The sequence below is a fragment of the Dama dama genome, chromosome 28 (assembly GCF_033118175.1).
Source record: "Dama dama isolate Ldn47 chromosome 28, ASM3311817v1, whole genome shotgun sequence".
Classification (NCBI taxonomy): domain Eukaryota; kingdom Metazoa; phylum Chordata; class Mammalia; order Artiodactyla; family Cervidae; genus Dama; species Dama dama.
The window spans coordinates 53,866,217-53,884,412 of record NC_083708.1 but is presented as its reverse complement, the minus strand read 5'-3'; positions in this window follow the sequence as shown (position 1 = coordinate 53,884,412).

The following is an 18,196-nucleotide window of genomic DNA, read 5'->3' as shown; positions in this document are numbered from 1 at the left end:
GAACCAGAAAAAAAAAAAAAAAAACTAGCACCCCTGGGGTTCTAATTATGAAAATTATTAATAGAAAGACCTCCTCTCTGCAAGATTTGCTTAATTTGTATTTTTGAGATAAATTTTACACATCTCCATAGTAATGTGCTTCCATGATTTCAGTCCCCGTCTTTGAACACAGAAAATCCCTGTTTTTTAAACAATCAAAGAAAAAGCATCGTATCTCAAGTTTTGTTATTAGGAGTGCAATGTCTGGGGCCCTGTTGGGTCAGTTTCTGATATTGCTTGAGGCCTCGATGAAGTTGATCCAAAGATGGATATCTCATTTGTTCACAATAGGGCTCACACTATCTCTTAGGTGGGGTCTCTCTTTTTTTTTTAATTTTTTTCCCATTTATTTTTATTAGTTGGAGGCTAATTACTTTACAATATTGTAGTGTTTTTTGCCATACATTGACATGAATCAGCCATGGATTTACATGTATTCTCCATCCTGAACCCCCCTCCCGCCTCCCTCCCTGTCCCATCCCTCTGGGTCATCCCAGTGCACCAGCCCCGAGCACTTGTCTCACGCATCCAACCTGGACTGGTGATCTGTTTCACACTTGATAATATACATGTTTCCATGCTGTTCTCTCAGATCATCCCACCCTCACCTTCCAGCTATGGGTGTGGTCTCTTAAGTGGTGGAAACTTGAAGAAAAAACTGCCCATTCTACAATCAAGAGGCAATTGTTTTCTCAATTGAGAATTATTCACTTGCCCTGACCTCCCTTATGGGTTTCCTCATCACTCTGCAGCTCTAAATGGAGTGGGAAAAACTGCTGCAGAATGTGGTTGTCTATCTTGTTTTTACTGAAATTATAGAATTCTTTTCATGTCAGGAGCACAAATCTGCAAAGTAAGAAAAGCAGATCCATGCCTAGTTTATCTAACCTTCAATACCATAAAACATATTTTGGAGTTTTAACTTCTGTAATATTTTGGCACAGGAACCTCACTGACTGACATATTCTTCTCACACCTTAGCATTTTATTTCAAACCAGTTATTTAGAGAATGTTCTCCTTTAAAATAAAAACTAAAACATCTATTTTAAACTTTTAACTTACATAGACGGCATAAAAGATAAAATTATGGTTTCATTAGCAACTATAGAAACTTATTATTTTTTATTGTAAAGGGATTAATTTAAGTATACATTATGAAGCATTAATATGACCATAAGGAGAGAAACAAATAACTTCCCCTCTTGCAAGTTGCAGAGATAGTAAGAAGAATATGTATGAGTAAAGTGTACCACAGCTGGATATAACCAGATCTTTCTAAGATATCCTTGTCCACAGGGTGTGGTTTATCTGATGCAATTATAGTTTTCAGTTGGATTCTCCAAATCCAGAGGCTTTTTAAGTTTGGAATTTAGAAAGGCAAACAAAAAGCATACTGAGAATATTGAGTACTCACTGTAATGAGGATGATTTTTAGTTTTCAAAGCAGTCTACTTACATATAATATTCTATAACTTACATTATCCATGTTCTAATGTATGATTCTGCCCCGCAGGCACTTTCCATGCTAAAAGTTACCGAGTTCCAAATCATCACAGTCCTGCATTATTTTATATAATTTCAGAGAAAATTTTTAACCACTTGTTCTTTTGGTGAAATAAGTGACAATTTCTTTAGGTAAGTTTAGCTCTGTCTTTAGGTCCCTCTGAAATCCATTTTCCAAAGGGGTAGGATATACTTCCACAAACTTTGTACAAAAGAGTCAATCACACTTGATCTCTGGCTTCTGAATCATAAGCACACACAAACCCTGAGTAGTACTAAGCATTAGCACTCCGGGTTGTTATCAGAGAATATCATCTCGGACTAGTAATTATTTTTCCTAAGAACTAGAAAAACATTATTGAGCTATAGACGGTATTCAGCTATAGATGCTACCTTCACGTGTGCTAAGTTGCTTCAGTCTTGTCCAGCTCTTTGCGACTCTTTGGACTGTAGCCAATCAGGCTCCTCTGTCCATGGACTTTCCCACTCCAGTGGGTTGCCATGCCTTCCTCCAGGGTATTTTCCCGACCCAGGGATCTAACCTGAGTCTCCTGGGTCTCCTGCATTGGTGGCTGGATTCTTTACCACTAAGCCGTCTGGGAAGCCAAGAGTATCCTCGGTTGCAGCTTCCCCTTTTAGGATTTTAAATATATCATGCCACTCCCTTCTAGCTTGCAATGTTTCTGCTGAAAACTTGGTTGATACTTTTATGTGAATCCTTGTTTTTCTCTTGCTGCCTTTATAATTCTCTCTTTATCTTCAATTTTGTTAGTATAATTTTTATGTCTTGGTGTCGGTCTCTTGGGTTCATCTTTATTGGGACTTTCTGTGAATTCTGGACATGGATATGTGTTTCCTTCTTTAGGTTAGGAAAATTTTCATCCATAATCATATCAAATACATTTTCTGCCCCTTTCTCTCTCTCTCTGTTTTCCTTCTGGACCCTTATAACACAGATGTTTGATGTTGTCTCAGAGGTCCCTTAAACTATTTTTATTTAAATTTTCTTTTCTGATTAGGTGATTTCCACTATTCTGGTCTTACAGATCACTGATATATTATTCTGTATCACTTAACTTGCCATAAAGATTTTCTAGTGTATTTTTCATTTCAGTTATTGCCATCTTCAGATCTTATTGGTTCTTTTTATGTTTTCTTTTTAGTTCTTTGTTGAAGTTCTTTTTGCATTCTCTGTCCTCTTCCAGAGTTCAGTAAGCATTTCTATTGCTATTGCTTTGAATTCTTTAACAGGTAAATTACTTATCTCCATTTTAGTAAGGTTTTTTTCCCCCTAGGGTTTTATCTTGTTCTTTCATTTGGAACATAGTCCTCTTTCTGTCATTTATTTATTTATTTTTTACTTTCAAAGATTACTTCTTTGAAATTGAGCAAATCAGTCACCTACCCTGGTCTTGAAGTCTTGCCCATGTGTAGGAACATTTCTATGAGTCTGCATGTGCCCAATGGTTTAACTGGGAGAACTGAATCTGAAGTGAGCACTGACCACATCTTTTCCTGGTGTGCACTGGAAGCCTCCTTGAGGGGGATGCATAGGGTTGAAGTCAGAGCTAGATGTGAACTAGGGCTTCTCCCAGGCTCAACAGCAGTTGCCACCCTGTCAGAGTGGGGCCAGGGATCAAGGAACTGGAGCCAGAGCATAGAAGGAGCTAGGCTTTTTCCCAGCATGCTGATGGTCTCCGCCTTGGTTGGGGAGATGATGGAGTGGAAAAGTGAGCTAGCTCCATTTCTCCCTACCACAGTGGTGGTTTCCACCTGAGTCAGGCCTCTGGGCACATACGGATCCAAGGGGCTGGAATTGCACTCCTGAGTTAGCTCTGTTTCTCCCTTGCATGATGGCACTCTCTGCTTTTGCTGGGGGTGGAGCCAGGGCCCAAGGGCCTGAAGCAATTACTCTAAATTAGTTCCACCCCTCTCCAGCAGGACAGTTATCTTTTCCTTGGTTGAGAGCCATGCTGGAACAGAAGTGGCTGGACCAGGGTGGGATGCAGGCTGGGAGTGTGTTGGGGCAATCCTGGTTGGCTAGCAAGAGGGGCAGACTGTTTTCAATCTGTTGCTTCTGTGCTGGGACTGGGGGCAAGCAGGATATGTGCATGTTCTTCAATAGCATTTTCAGTTTCTTACAGCCCTCTCCGGTAAATCCTACTGGTTTTCAACTGAGCCAAAGGATCTCTTCTTTCTAGTGCTAGACCCCAGCACAAAGGTCACCAATGTGAGACTTAAACTCCTCACTCCTCAGGGAGGATTCCCTAGCCTGTGGTATCCCCTTCATCTTATAGGTCTTTTCCCAGAAATGTGGGTGCCAACTAGATTGTCTCTTCTCCTTTCCTACCAGACTATGTGTGGTTCTTCCTTAATAACTGTGGTTGTAGAAAAGCCATTCTGCTAGTCTTTAGGTTATTTTCAGAGAGAGTTGGCTCTATATGTAGCTGTAGTTTGCATGTATTTTTTGGGGAGGTGAGCTCAGGATCTTCTTACTCTGTCAAATTGGTCCGTAGCCCTAACTTTTGTTATTCCAAGTTGACAAATGTGGTGATTAGAATATTTAACTGAGATCCTTTGAACAGTTCTCTGATATCATATCTTTATATTTAAAAAGTCATAATAGTGAATGATAAGTGATAGTTGTTTGCCTCTTTGACTTGAAAGCCTCAAAACAACTGTAAACAAATTGTATGAATTTCCAAAATTAATGAAACAAATAACTTGAATTTCTCAAGACTTAACTGGTAAATCTAAAACTACATAAACATTTATTTCAAAAATGTGGCTTTCAACCTCACTTCAATAACTATTTTTTAAAGGTAAAATTTTATTGATAAAATTAATATGCTTAACATGAAGAAATTCTTCTGTTTCTTATTTGTAAATTTTAGGATAGCATTTGTGAGGTTTTTGCTTTACATTTTAGAATGGTAGGAAAATATTTCCATGTATATTTGCTAGAGTATACTCATTCATCATTTAAGAGTTTCAAATTATGTTCAAATATGTTTTAATTACATTATTTTTATATTTTATAATATGTATAAAACGTGTGTGTTTGTATGTGTGTGTGCTTGTACATACACACAGTTGTTTCCAACTCTTTGTGACACCATTGACTGTTGCCCACCAGGCTCCTCAGTCCATGGAATTTTTAATATAAAATATACAAGCGTTATGGTCATTATATGCATGCCAAAATTATATTAAAAAACTACAATATGCAATAATAGAAGATTATAAAAAGTTCAATTTGATTCTAATTTACTGAAAGCACTTGAGCTCTTAATTATTCATGTTGCTTTCATAAAACTCTAAGGCTATTTATTATAGGTCAAGTAAGCCATGCAACCCAAAGAAATTAACTTGGGTCATCTAAAAAGGAGAAACTTGCGTGAGGGCGAAGCAAAATCTTAGTGGAGGGGAAAAGAAGAAAGCAAACTAAGTTTACCATATATGCTCATTTTTCAGTCCTGTTTCTATGATCATTCAAGGAAGTCAGAGAACTAGAACAAATAATTTCACAAATTTGTATGGAAATACAAAAAACCTTGAATAGTCAAAGTAATCTTGAGAAAGAAGAATGGAACTGGAGGAATCAACCTGCCTGACTTCAGACTCTACTACAAAGCCACAGTCATCAAGACAGTATGGTACTGGCACAAAGACAGAAATATAGATCAATGGAACAGAATAGAAAGCCCAGAGATAAATCCACGAACCTATGGACACCTTATCTTTGACAAAGGAGGCAAGGATATACAATGAAAAAAAGACAACCTCTTTAACAAGTGGTGCTGGGAAAACTGGTCAACCACTTGTAAAAGAATGAAACTAGAACACTTTCTAACACCATACACAAAAATAAACTCAAAATGGATTAAAGATCTAAATGTAAGACCAGAAACTATTAAACTCCTAGAGGAAAACATAGGCAAAATACTCTCTGACATAAACCACAGCAGGATCCTCTATGACCCACATCCCAGAATATTGGAAATAAGAGCAAAAATAAACAAATGGGACCTAATTAAAATTAAAAGCTTCTGCACAACAAAGGAAACTATAAGCAAGGTGAAAAGACAGCCTTCAGAATGGGAGAAAATAATAGCAAATGAAGCAACAGACAAAGGATTAATCTCAAAAATATACAAGCAACCACTGCAGCTCAATTCCAGAAAAATAAACAACCCAATCAAAAAGTTAGCCAAAGAACTAAACAGACATTTCTCCAAAGAAGACATACAGATGGCTAACAAACACATGAAAAGATGCTCAACATCACTCATTATCAGAGAAATGCAAATCAAAACCAAAATGAGGTACATTTCACACCAGTCAGGATGGCTGCTATCCAAAAGTCTACAAGCAATAAATGCTGGAGAGGGTGTGGAGAAAAGGGAACCCTCTTACACTGTTGGTGGGAATGCAAACTAGTACAGCCACTATGGAGAACAGTGTGGAGATTTCTTTAAAAACTGGAAATAGAACTGCCATATGACCCAGCAATCCCACTTCTGGGCATACAGACCGAGGAAACCAGATCTGAAAGAGACACATGTACCCCAATGTTCATCGCAGCACTGTTTATAATAGCCAGTACATGGAAGCAACCTAGATGCCCATTAGCAGACAAATGGATAAGAAAGCTGTGGTACATATACACCATGGAATATTACTCAGCCATTAAAAAGAATGCATTTGAATTAGTTCTAATGAGGTGGATAAAACTGGAGCCTATTATACAGAGTGAAGTAAGCCAGAAAGAAAAACACCAATACAGTATACTAATGCATATATATGGAATTTAGAAAGATGGTAATGATAACCCTGTATACGATACAGCAAAAGAGACACAGATGCATAGAACAGTCTTTTGGAGTTTGTGGGAGAAGGCGAGGGCGGGATGATTTGGAAGAATGGCATTGAAATATGTAAATTATTATATGTGAAACGAACTGCCAGTCCAGTTTCAGTGCATGAGACAAGTGCTCAGGGCTGGTGCACTGGGATGACCCAGAGGGATGGGATGGGGAGGGAGGTGGGAGGGGTTTCAGGATGGGGAACACATGTATGCCCATGGAGGATTCAAGTCAATGAGTGGCAAAAACCAATACAATGTTGTAAAGTAAAATAAATAAATAAATAAATGAAACTGAAAAAAAAAAAAAAAAAAAAGTCAGAATCTAAAAAAGAAACAATTGATTTAATTTTGGACTCAATAAATATTTGGTAATAAACCTCTGCCTAATTTAATTTCTGGAACACATAACAGTTTTAAGATGGTCATCCAAGACAAGAACAACCTTTCTTGAGGCGGATTTTTTTTGTTTGTTTGTTTTATTCTTTTTGCCCAAATTTTGTAGTAAGAAAAAGAAAAAAAATAGTCGGAAGTAAAATGAAACTTTTGTTGTTCTCGTGTGATTTTTTATGAAATTTAAAAGTTTCAGTGTTTTTGCTTTCTGTTAGTTAGCGGGCCAGAAGAACCAGAAATTGAATAACTGAATTCAGATGTTTATTGAGCAGAAAAAAGAGGTAAATACAAAGGACAGTGAATGAGACTATCAAAGAGATAACTGCACCACTGCCATCGTCATCACAGCATTATTCACAGTAGCCAACGTATTTAAACAACTTAAGTGTTCATTAAGAAATGAATGGATAATGTGTATATATTATAATGAATTATATATATATATACACACACATATATATATGCACATACATATATAAGGGATTAGTTAACCATGAGAAAGAAGGAAATCTTGCTCTTTGTTGGATCCATCCAACACAGGTGGACCTTGAGGGCATTATGCTAAGTAAAATAAGCCAGACAGAGAAAGAACGATACTGTATGGCATAACTTTTATGTGGACTCTAAATAAAAAATTAAAATCATAAAAGAGAAAGTAGAAAACTGGTTGTCAGACCACAGAAGAGCTGGGGAAATAGAGATAAGTTAGTAAAATAGTACAGACTTTCAACTTTCAGGTAAAAAAAATCTGAGGATCTAAGGGGCAGCTGCCGAGAATAGCTAACCCACCCTGGAGGTCAGGGGCGTCGGCCGAGAGTAATTACCCCACCCCAGAGGTCAGGGGCGCTGCCCGAGAGGAGCTACCTCACCTCTAAGGAGCTGCTGCTGCACAGGCGCAGGAGGGCCAAGAGGAGCTACTCCACGTTCAAGGTCAGGAGGGGCGGCCGTGAGAAGATACCCCTCTTCCAAGGTAAGGAGCAGCCGTGAAGAGATACCCCACATTCAACGTAAGAGAAACCCAAGTAAGACAGTGGGTGGTGCGAGAGGGCATCAAACAGCAGATACACTAAAACCATAATCACAGAAAACTAGCCAATCTGATCACAGGACCACAGTCGTGTCTAACTCAATGAAACTAAGCCATGCTGTGTGGGGCCACCCAAGACGGACGGGTCATGGTGCAGAGGTCTGACAGAATGTGGTCCATTGGAGAAGGAAATGGCAAACCACTTCAGTATTCTTGCCTGGAGAACCCCATGAACAGTATGAAAAGGCAAAATGATAGGATACTGAAAGAGGAATGCCCCAGGTCGGTAGGTGCCCAATATGCTACTGGAGATCAGGGGAGAAATAAATCCAGAAAGAATGAAGGGATGGACCCAAAGAAAAACAATACCCAGTTGTGGATGGGACTGGGGATAGAAGCAAGGCCCGAAGCTGTAAAGAGCAATATTGCATAGGAACCTGGAATGTTAGGTCCATGAATCAAGGCAAATTGGAAGTGGTCAAACAGGAGATGGCAAGAGTGAATGTCGACATTCTAGGAATCAGCGAACTAAAATGGACTGGAATGGGTGAATTTAACTCATATAACCATTATATCTACTACTGTGAGTAGGAATCCCTTAGAAGAAATGGAATAGCCATCATGGTCAACAAAAGATTCTGAAATGCAGTACTTGGATGCACTCTGTTCGTTTCCAAAGCAAACCATTCAATATCACGGTAATCCAAGCCTATGCCCCAACCAAAACGCTGAAGAAGCTGAAGTTGAACAGTCCTATGAAGACCTACAAGACCTTTTAGAACTAACACCCCAAAAAGATGTCCTTTTCATTATAGGGGACTGGAATGCAAAAGTAGGAAGTCAAGAAACACCTGGAGTAACAGGCAAATTTGGCCTTGGAGTACAGAATGAAGCAGGGCAAAGGCTAATAGAGTTTTGCCAAGAGAATGCACTGGTCATAGCAAACACCCTTTCCAACAACACAAGAGAAGACTCTATACATGGACATTACCAGATGGTCAAAACCGAAATCAGATTGATTATATTCTTTGCAGCCAAGGATGGAGAACCTCTATACAGTCAGCAAAAACAGGACCAGGAGCTGACTGTGGCTCAGATCATGAACTCCTTATTGCCAAATTCAGACTTAAACTGAAGAAAGTAAGGATAACCACTAGACCATTCAGGTATGACCTAAATCAAATCCCGTATGACCATACAGTAGAAGTGAGAAATAGATTTAAGGGACTAGATCTGATAGAGAGTCTGATAAACTGTGGACGGTGGTTTGTGACATTGTACAGGAGACAGGAATCAAGACCATCTCCATGGAAAAGAAATGCAAAAAGGCGAATTGGTTGTCTAAGGAGGCCTTACAAGTAGCTGTGAAAAGAAGAGAAGTGAGAAGCAAAGGAAAAAAGGAAAGATATACCCATTTGAATGCAGAATTCCAAAGAATAGCCAGGAGAGATAAGAAAGCCTTCCTCAGTGATCAATGCAAAGAAATAGAGGAAAACAACAGAATGGGAAAGACTAGAGATCTCTTCAAGAAAATTAGAGATACCAAGGGAACATTTCATGCAAAGATGGGCTCAATAAAGGACAGAAAAGTTATGGACCTAACAGAAGCAGAAGATATTAAGAAGAGGTGGCAAGAATACACATAAGAACTGTACAAAAAAGATCTTCACAACCCAGATAATCACAATGGTATGATCACTCATCTCGAGCCAGACATCCTGGAATGTGAAATCAAGTGGGGATTAGAAAGCATCACTACGAACAAAGCTAGTGGATGTGATGGAATTCCAGTTGAGCTATTTCAAATCCTGAAAGATGAGCTGTGAACGTGCTGCACGCAATATGCCAGCAAATTTGGAACAATCAGCAGTGGCCACAGGACTGGAAAAGGTCAGTTTTCATTCCAATCCCAAAGAAAGACAATCCCAAAGAGTGCTCAAACTACTGCACAATTGCACTCATCTCACACGCTAGTAAAGTAATGCTCAAAATTCTCCAAGCAGGCTTCAGCAATACGTGAACCGAGAACTTCCAGATGTTCAAGCTTATTTTAGAAAAGGCAGAGGAACCAGAGATCAAATTGCCAGTATCCGCTGGATTATCAAAAAAGCAAGAGTTCCAGAAAAACATCTCTTTCTGATTTATTGACTACACCAAAGCCTTCGACTGTGTGGATCACAATAAAACTGTGGAAAATTCTGAAAGAGATGGGAATACCAGACCACCTGACCTGCCTCTTGAGAAACCCGTATGCAGGTCAGGAAGCAACAGTTAGAACTGGACATGGAACAACAGACTGGTTCCAAATAGGAAAAGGAGTATGTCAAGGCTGTATATTGTCACCCTGCTTATTTAACTTATATGCAGAGTACATCATGAGAAACGCTGGGCTGGAAGAAGCACAAGCTGGAATCAAGATTGCCGGGAGAAATATCAATAACCTCAGATATGCAGATGACACCGCCCTTATGGCAGAGTGAAGAGGAATGAAAAAGCCTTTTGATGAAAGTGAAAGAGGAGAGTGAAAAAGTTGGCTTAAAGCTTAACATTCAGAAGACTAAGATCATGACATCTGGTCCCATCACCTCATGGGAAATAGATGGGGAGACAGTGGAAACGGTGTCAGACTTTACTTTTTTGGGCTCCAAAATCACTGCGGATGGTGACTGCAGCCATGAAATTAAAAGACGCTTACTCCTTGGAAGGAAAGTTATGACCAACCTAGATAGCATATTAAAAAGCAGAGACATTACTTTGCCAACAAAGGTCCGTCTGGTCAAGGCTATGGCTTTTCCAGTGGTCATGTATGGATGTGAGAGTTGGACTGTGAAGAAAGCTGAGCGCTGAAAAATTGATGCTTTTGAACTGTGGTGTTGGAGAAGACTCGTGAGAGTCCCTTGGACTGCAAGGAGATCCAACCAGTCCATCCTGAAGGAGATCAGCCCTGGGTGTTCATTGGAAGGACTGATGGTGAAGCTGAAACTCCAATACTTTGGCCACCTCATGCGAAGAGCTGACTCGTTGGAAAATACCCTGATGCTGGGAGGGATTGGGGGCAGGAGGAGAAGGGGACGACAGAGGATGAAATTTCTGGATGGCATCACTGACTCGATGGACATGAGTTTGTGTAAACTCCGGGAGTTGGTGATGGACAGAGGCCTGGCATGCTGTGATTCATGGGGTCGCATAGAGTCGGACACGACTGAGCGACTGAACTGAACTGAATGTATAACATGGTGACTACAGTTTATAAGACAGTATTGCAAAATGGAAATTTGCTAAGAAAGCAGAACTTAAATTTTTACACCTAAGTAAACAGATATTTGAGGTATGCATGTGCTTAGATGTGTTATTTAGCTGGGTTGGAGGAATCTTTTCACATCTTATACATTTATCAAATTACCATGATATATGCTTTAACTATCTTATAATTTTATTTACCAATTCAGTTGTGTCTTTCTCTTTGCAACCCCATGACCTGAAGCATGCCAGGCTACCCTGTCCATCACCAACTCCCAGTGCTTACTCAAAGTCATGTCCATCAAGTCAGTGATGCCATCCAACCATCTTATTCTCTCTCTCCTTCTCCTCCCACCTTCAATCTTTCCCAGCATCAGGGTCTTTTCCAATGAGTCAGGTCTTTGTGTCAGGTGGCCAAAATATTGGTGTTTCAGCTTCAACATCAGTCCTTCCAATGAATACTCAGGACTGGTTTCCTTAACAATGCACTGGTTCAATCTCTTTGCAGTCCAAGATACTCTCAAGAGTCTTCTCCAACACCACAGTTCAAAAGCATCAATTCTTTGGTGCTCAGCTTTCTTTATAGTCCAACTCTCACATCTATACATGACTACTGGAGTAAACATAGCTTTGACTAGATGGACATTTGCTGGCAAAGTAATGTCTCTGCTTTTTAATATGCTGTCTAGGTTGGTCATAGCTTTTCTGCCGAGGAGCAAGCATCTTTTAATTTCATGGCTGCAGTCACCATCTGCAGTGATTTTGGAGCCTAAGAAAAGAAAGTCTCTGACTGTTTCCATTGTTTCCCCATCTATTTGCCAGGAAGTGATGGGACCAGATTCCATGATCTTAGTTTTCTGAATGCTGAGTATTAAGCCAACTTTTCCACTCTCCTCTTTCACTGTTATCAAGAGGCTATTTAGTTCTTCACTTTCTGCCATAAGGGTGGTGCCATCTGCATATCTGAGGTGACTGATATTTCTCCTGGCAACCTTGATTCCAGCTTGTGCTTTGTCAGTTATACCTCATTAAAACGGGAAAAAAATAAACGCTAGTGAATGAAGGTTGTAAGTAAGATGTGAGGTCATCATGTGAAAGGAGAAATTAATGGCAATATTAAGATGAACTACTAATCCAATAATTGCTGGTCCTACAATACAAGTTCCCTAAGATCAACAGTCCTAGAAGAATGGTTTGCTATTAAAACAACAACAATCACAGAAAAGTATTTAAATTTGCACAGACTTCTTTGTGTCTAGTAATAAGAACTCAAAGCACAAAGGTAGCCAATGAATAGGCAGATAAATATCTATTTCATCCAAACTTCTGGATGTGGATCACCAGTCCACATTATGCTCGATGTCCTAATGGAAGAAAATAGGAAACGTAAATGCCCGCTGAATGGATATCTCTGGTTTCCAAAGCTTTATTATTCAAAGAGATTTCTGAGATACATCACAATTCTTTGTGATTTCTTGAATTGGCCTATATTTCATAGGATTTATTTTAGCAGCCATCACAGCCTATTGATTATAATGGATTCAAATAGATTATTCTCTACCCGGTAAATGTACGTTCACACCTAATGCCACGCTGTTATCTTGCTTTCAGTCAGTTCAGCTCAGTCGCTAAGTCATGTGTGACTCTTTGTGACCCCATGGACTGCAGCACGCCAAGCTTCCCTGTCCTTCACCAACTCCTGGAGCTTGTTCAAACCCATGTCCATTGAGTCGGTGATGCCATCCAACCATCTCATCCTCCGTCATCCCTTTCTTCTCCTGCCTTCAATCTTTCCCAGCATCAGCATGTTTTCCAATGAGTCAGTTCTTCGCATCAGGTGACCAAAATATCAGAGCTTCAGATTCAGCATCAATCCTTCCAATGCATATTCAGGACTGATCTCCTTTAGGATTGACTGGTTGGATCTCCTTGCAGTCCAAGGGACTCTCAAGAGTCTTCTCCAACACCACAGTTGAAAAGCACCAATTCTTCAGTGCTCAGCTTTCTTTATAGTCCAACTCTCACATCCATACATAACTACTGGAAAAAACCATAGCCTTGACTCTTATAAATAATAGGAAGCTACCTTGAAAAGTTCCACACTTGGATTCATACTTAGTGCAATTCAATTTAAAATGAAGTGAAGTGAATGTCTCTCAGTTGTGTCCGAGTCTTTGCAACATGGAAACTTACATCACCATATGTAAAACAGATGATCAACGGGAATTTGCTGTGTGGGTCAGGAAGCTCCAACAGGGGCTCTGAATCAACCTAGAGCTGGGATGGGGAGGGAGATGGGAGGGAGTTTCAAGAGGAGGGGATGTATGCATACCTATGGCTGATTCATGCTGAGGTTTGACAGAAAGCAGAAAATTATGTAAAGCCATTATCCTTCAAAAGAAAAAGAGCAGTTAGAGTTTTGGGAACATGAGCATGAGTTTTAGGACTACGATCCTTAGCTGTGTATTCCAGAAAGTGTGTGATAGTTGTCATGCTTTGTCATGCCAGCCAAGTGTAAAGACTAGTGTTGTAATTCCGGACAGTCTCATTATCAACTACTCTAGTGTCATGAATGGAGAAGGCAATGGCACCCACACCAGTACTCTTGCCTGGAAAATCCCATGGATGGAGGAGCCTGGTAGGCTGCCGTCCATGGGGTCGTGAAGAGTGGGACACGACTGAGCGATTTCACTCTCACTTTTCACTTTCCTGCATTGGAGAAGGAAATGGCAACCCACTCCAGTGTTCTTGCCTGGAGAATCCCAGAGATGGGGGAGCCTGGTGGGCTGCCGTCTTTGGGGTCGCACAGAGTTAGACACGACTGAAGCGACTTAGCAGCAGCAGCAGTGTCATGAATAGAGTATGAGCTGAATTTCTGATGGTTGATAAAATATTGTATGGGTCACATGTCAGTATTTCTGTTCAATAAATGACAAAGCAGGGAACAGAATTCAGTTACTTTTGAAAGTGAAAGTCGCTGAGTTGTGTCCGACTCTGCGACCCCATGGACTATAGCCTGCCAGGCTCCTCTGTCTATGGAATTCTCCAGGCCAGAATACTGGAGAGGGTAGCCATTCCCTTTTCCAGGTGATCTTTCCAACCCAGGGATGAAATCTGGGTCTTGCACATTGCAGGTGGATTCTTTACCATCTGAGCCACCAGGGAAGTTCCTTTTACATGGATACATTTTGTATAATGAGATTATAATTTCTTTTTCATACTACCGCGATGGGGCAAGTATGATTTATGTCAGTACAGTTTCTTGCCCGTTATTTTATTTTTTTTCTGTCATTTAGCCTTATTAATATAATGATAATTTTGTTAGGGGTAGAAAATACTCAGTTTCCCTAGTTCCATTGCCTCTAAGGATAGCTATGTGACAAAATTCTAGCCAAAAGGATGCAATCAGAAGTTGATTCTGGGTGGGATGGTCATGAAAGTTGTTTTTTCTTGAAATAAAGGGACAACTAAGCTGGCATAGGCCTGATGACCTCTGCCTTTGTTTCTATAGTTTAGACTCTGATTGAGGCAGCAGCCTGTCAATGAGAGGAAGGAAGGAACTCAGTTGGTCCTTTTTGCAAGATGGAACTGTCCTGAATGACATGCTTCAAGACTTGTGTTATGTGAAAAAATATATTGCTTAAGCTGGATAATTCTTTCATCTGTAGCCAAGTATAATCCCAAGAAGTGCACTTTTCAAATAAAATCCAGAATATGGTAAGAAAAGTAAGGTAACAGCATCCTTATTATGCATGGTGAATTGTCCTTAGGGACACTGGTGGTCATAATTTGTTCAATAAAGTTTTCTATAGTTATTGTCCACTGGAGAGTATCAAACTCTGCTAAGGTTAAGGTCAAGTCAATATTAGACTCCAGTAAGTTTTCCATTTTCTTGTGCACCAAGATCTTCCAAATTTGAAATCAGAGAAAGGATTTTATTGGGATAATTAATGAAACATCACTTTTTTGGTATTTGCTTTGAGCACAATGTCTTATATCAAGAATGGAAAAGATAAGTGACTGACAGATCATTAACTATTAACTGAGAAAAGATAAAGTGAATTCTAATGCAAACAAGTCATGTACATATTATTATATACTTCTAGTATATATTCTAGTATTACTACATACTTCTATTATGTAGTTCCATTAAACTTTTTGCAATGAGGACTGCATTTTATGATTTAATTATTTGAATCATTTGAACTTCTATTTTTTAAATGATGTTTTAACTTTTAAAATTTATGTTGTAAATAATTTTCTCTCAGGTCATATATTTGAAACTTTTAGTAATGTATCCATTAAATTATCATTGAAAATTTATCACGTGTGCTAGACTTTATCTTAGTCAGGCTTGTACAAGCTGTTGAAAGGCTTTTGTGTTTGTCTCTTCCCAACTCAGCCTTGAGTGGCATCACACTGTTAGCTTAAATTCTGCCATAATGGGAATGCCTATACCAAAGAAGTTAACAAACACTGCAAATCAATCTGTGCGTGTGTGTGTGATTTGCTTTGCTTAATTTTGGGGGAAGAGAATACTAAATGTTGAACATTTACCTGCACACCACTACAAAGGATATAAATTTAAATAAGACAATATTCCACCCTTACTTCTTTGACAAATATTAACATAGACTAATTTTATCTCATATACTTGTAAGGTTCTGTTAAAAATGGGAAGATGTGATCAGTTCAGTTCAGTTCAGTCACTCAGTCATATTCAACTTTTTGCCACCCCGTGGACTGCAGCACGCCAGGCCTCCCAGTCCATCACCAACTCCTGAAGTTTACTCAAACTCATGTCCATTGAGATGGTGATGCCATCCAACCATCTCATCCTCTGTCATCCCCTTCTCCTCCCGCCTTCCATATTTCCCTGCATCAGGGTCTTGTCAAATGAGTCAGTTCTACATATCAGGGGGGCAAAGTATTGGAATTTCAGCTTCAACATCAGTCCTTCCAATGATATTCAGGACTGATTTCCTTTAGGATGGACTGGTTGGATCTCCTTGCAGTCCAAGGGACTCTTAAGAGTCTTCTCTAACACCACAGTTCAAAAGCATCATTCTTCAGTGCTCAGCTTTCATCACAGTCCAACTCTCACATCTGTACATGACTACTGAAAAAAATGTAGCCTTGACTAGACAGACCTTTGTTGGCAAAGTAATGTCTCTGCTTTTTAATATGCTGTCTAGGTGGGTCATAACTTTTCTTCCAAGGAGTAAGTGTCTTTTAATTTCATGGCTGCAGTCACCCTCTGCAGTAAATTTGAAGCCCCCAAAGATAAAGTCTGTCACTGTTTCCACTGTTTCCCCATCTATTGGCCATGAAGTGATGGGACTGGATGACATGATCTTAGTTTTCTGAATGTTGAGCTTTAAACCAACATTTTCACTCTCCTCTTTCACTTTCATCAAGAAGCTTTTTAGTTCTTCTTCACTTTCTGCCATAAGGGGGTGTCATCTGCATACGTCAGGCTCTTGATATTTCTCCCAGCAATCTTGATTCCAGCTTGTGCTTCATTCAGCCCAGCGTTTCTCATGATGTACTCTGCATGTAAGTTAAATAAGCAAGGTGACAATATACAGCCTTGACGTACTCCTTTTCCTATTTGGAACCAGTCTGTTGTTCCATATCCAGGTCTAACTGTGGCTTCCTGACCAGCAAACAGATTTCTCAAGAGGCAGGTCAGGTGGTCTGGTAATCCCATCTCTTTAAGAATTTTCCAGTTTCTTCTGATCCACAGAGTCAAAGGCTTTGGAATAGTCAATAAATCAGAAAGAGATGTTTTTCTGGAGTATCCAGTATCCAAGAGATACTGGCAATTTGATCTCTGGTCCCCCTGCGTTTTCTAAAACCATCTTGAACATCTGGAAGTTCACAGCTAACATACTACTGAAACCTGGCTTGGAGAATTTTACTTTACTAGCGTGTGAGATGAGTACAATTGTGCAGTAGTTTGAGCATTCTTTGGCATTGCCCTTTTTGGGATTGGAATGAAAACTGACCTTTTCCAGTCCTGTGGCCCCTGCTGTTTTCCAAATTTGCTGGCATACTGAGTGCAGCACTTTCACCACAACATCTTTTCAGATTTGAAATAGCTCAACTGGAATTGAGTTATTTCTGTTTTTATTGAGCCCAACTTCAACTTCAACTTCTTCATCATTACTGGTCAGGGCATAGACTTTGATTACCATGATATTGAACGGTTTGCCTTGAAAATGAACAGAGATCATTCAGTCGTTTTTGACATTGCATCCAAGTACTGCATTTCAGACTCTCTTATTGACTGTGATGGCTATTCCACTTCTCTTAAGGAATTCTTGCCCACAGCAGTAGATATAATGGTTATCAAGTTAAATTCACCCATTCCAGTCCATTTTAGTTTGCTGATTCCTAAAATGTCAATGTTCACTATTGCCATTTCCTCTTTGACCACTTCCAATTTGTCTTGATTCATGGACCTAACGTTCCAGGTTCCTATGCAATATTGCTCTTTACAGCATCAGACTTTGCTTCTACCACCAGTCACATCCACAACTGAGTGTTGTTTTTGCTTTGGCTCAGTCCCTTCATTCTTTCTGGAGATTTTTCTCTACTGATCTCCAGTAGCATACTGGGGACCTAACGACTTGAGGAGTTCATCTTTCAGTGTCCTATTTTTCTGCCTTTTCATACTGTTCATGTGGCAATCAAGGCACGAATACTGAAGTGGTTTGCCATTCCCTTTTACAGTGGACCACATTTGCTCAGAACTCTCCACCATGGCCTGTCTGACTTGGGTGGCCCTACACGCCATGGCTCATAGTTTCATTGAGTTAGACAAGGCTGTGGTCCATGTGATTAGATTGGTTAGTTTTTTGTGATTGTGGTTTTCAGTCTGTCTGCCCTCTGATAGAGAAGGATAAGAGGCTTATGGAATCATCCTGATTGGAAAAACTGACTGAGGGGGAAACAGTCTTGTTCTGATGGGCGGGGCCATGCTCAGTAAATCTTTAATCTAATTATTTGTTGATGGGTGGAGCTGTGTTCTCTCCCTGCTATTTACCTGGGGCCAAACTATGGTGAAGGTAATGAAGATAATGGTGACCTCCCTCAAAAGATCACAGGCATGTACCGGTAGAGTCCA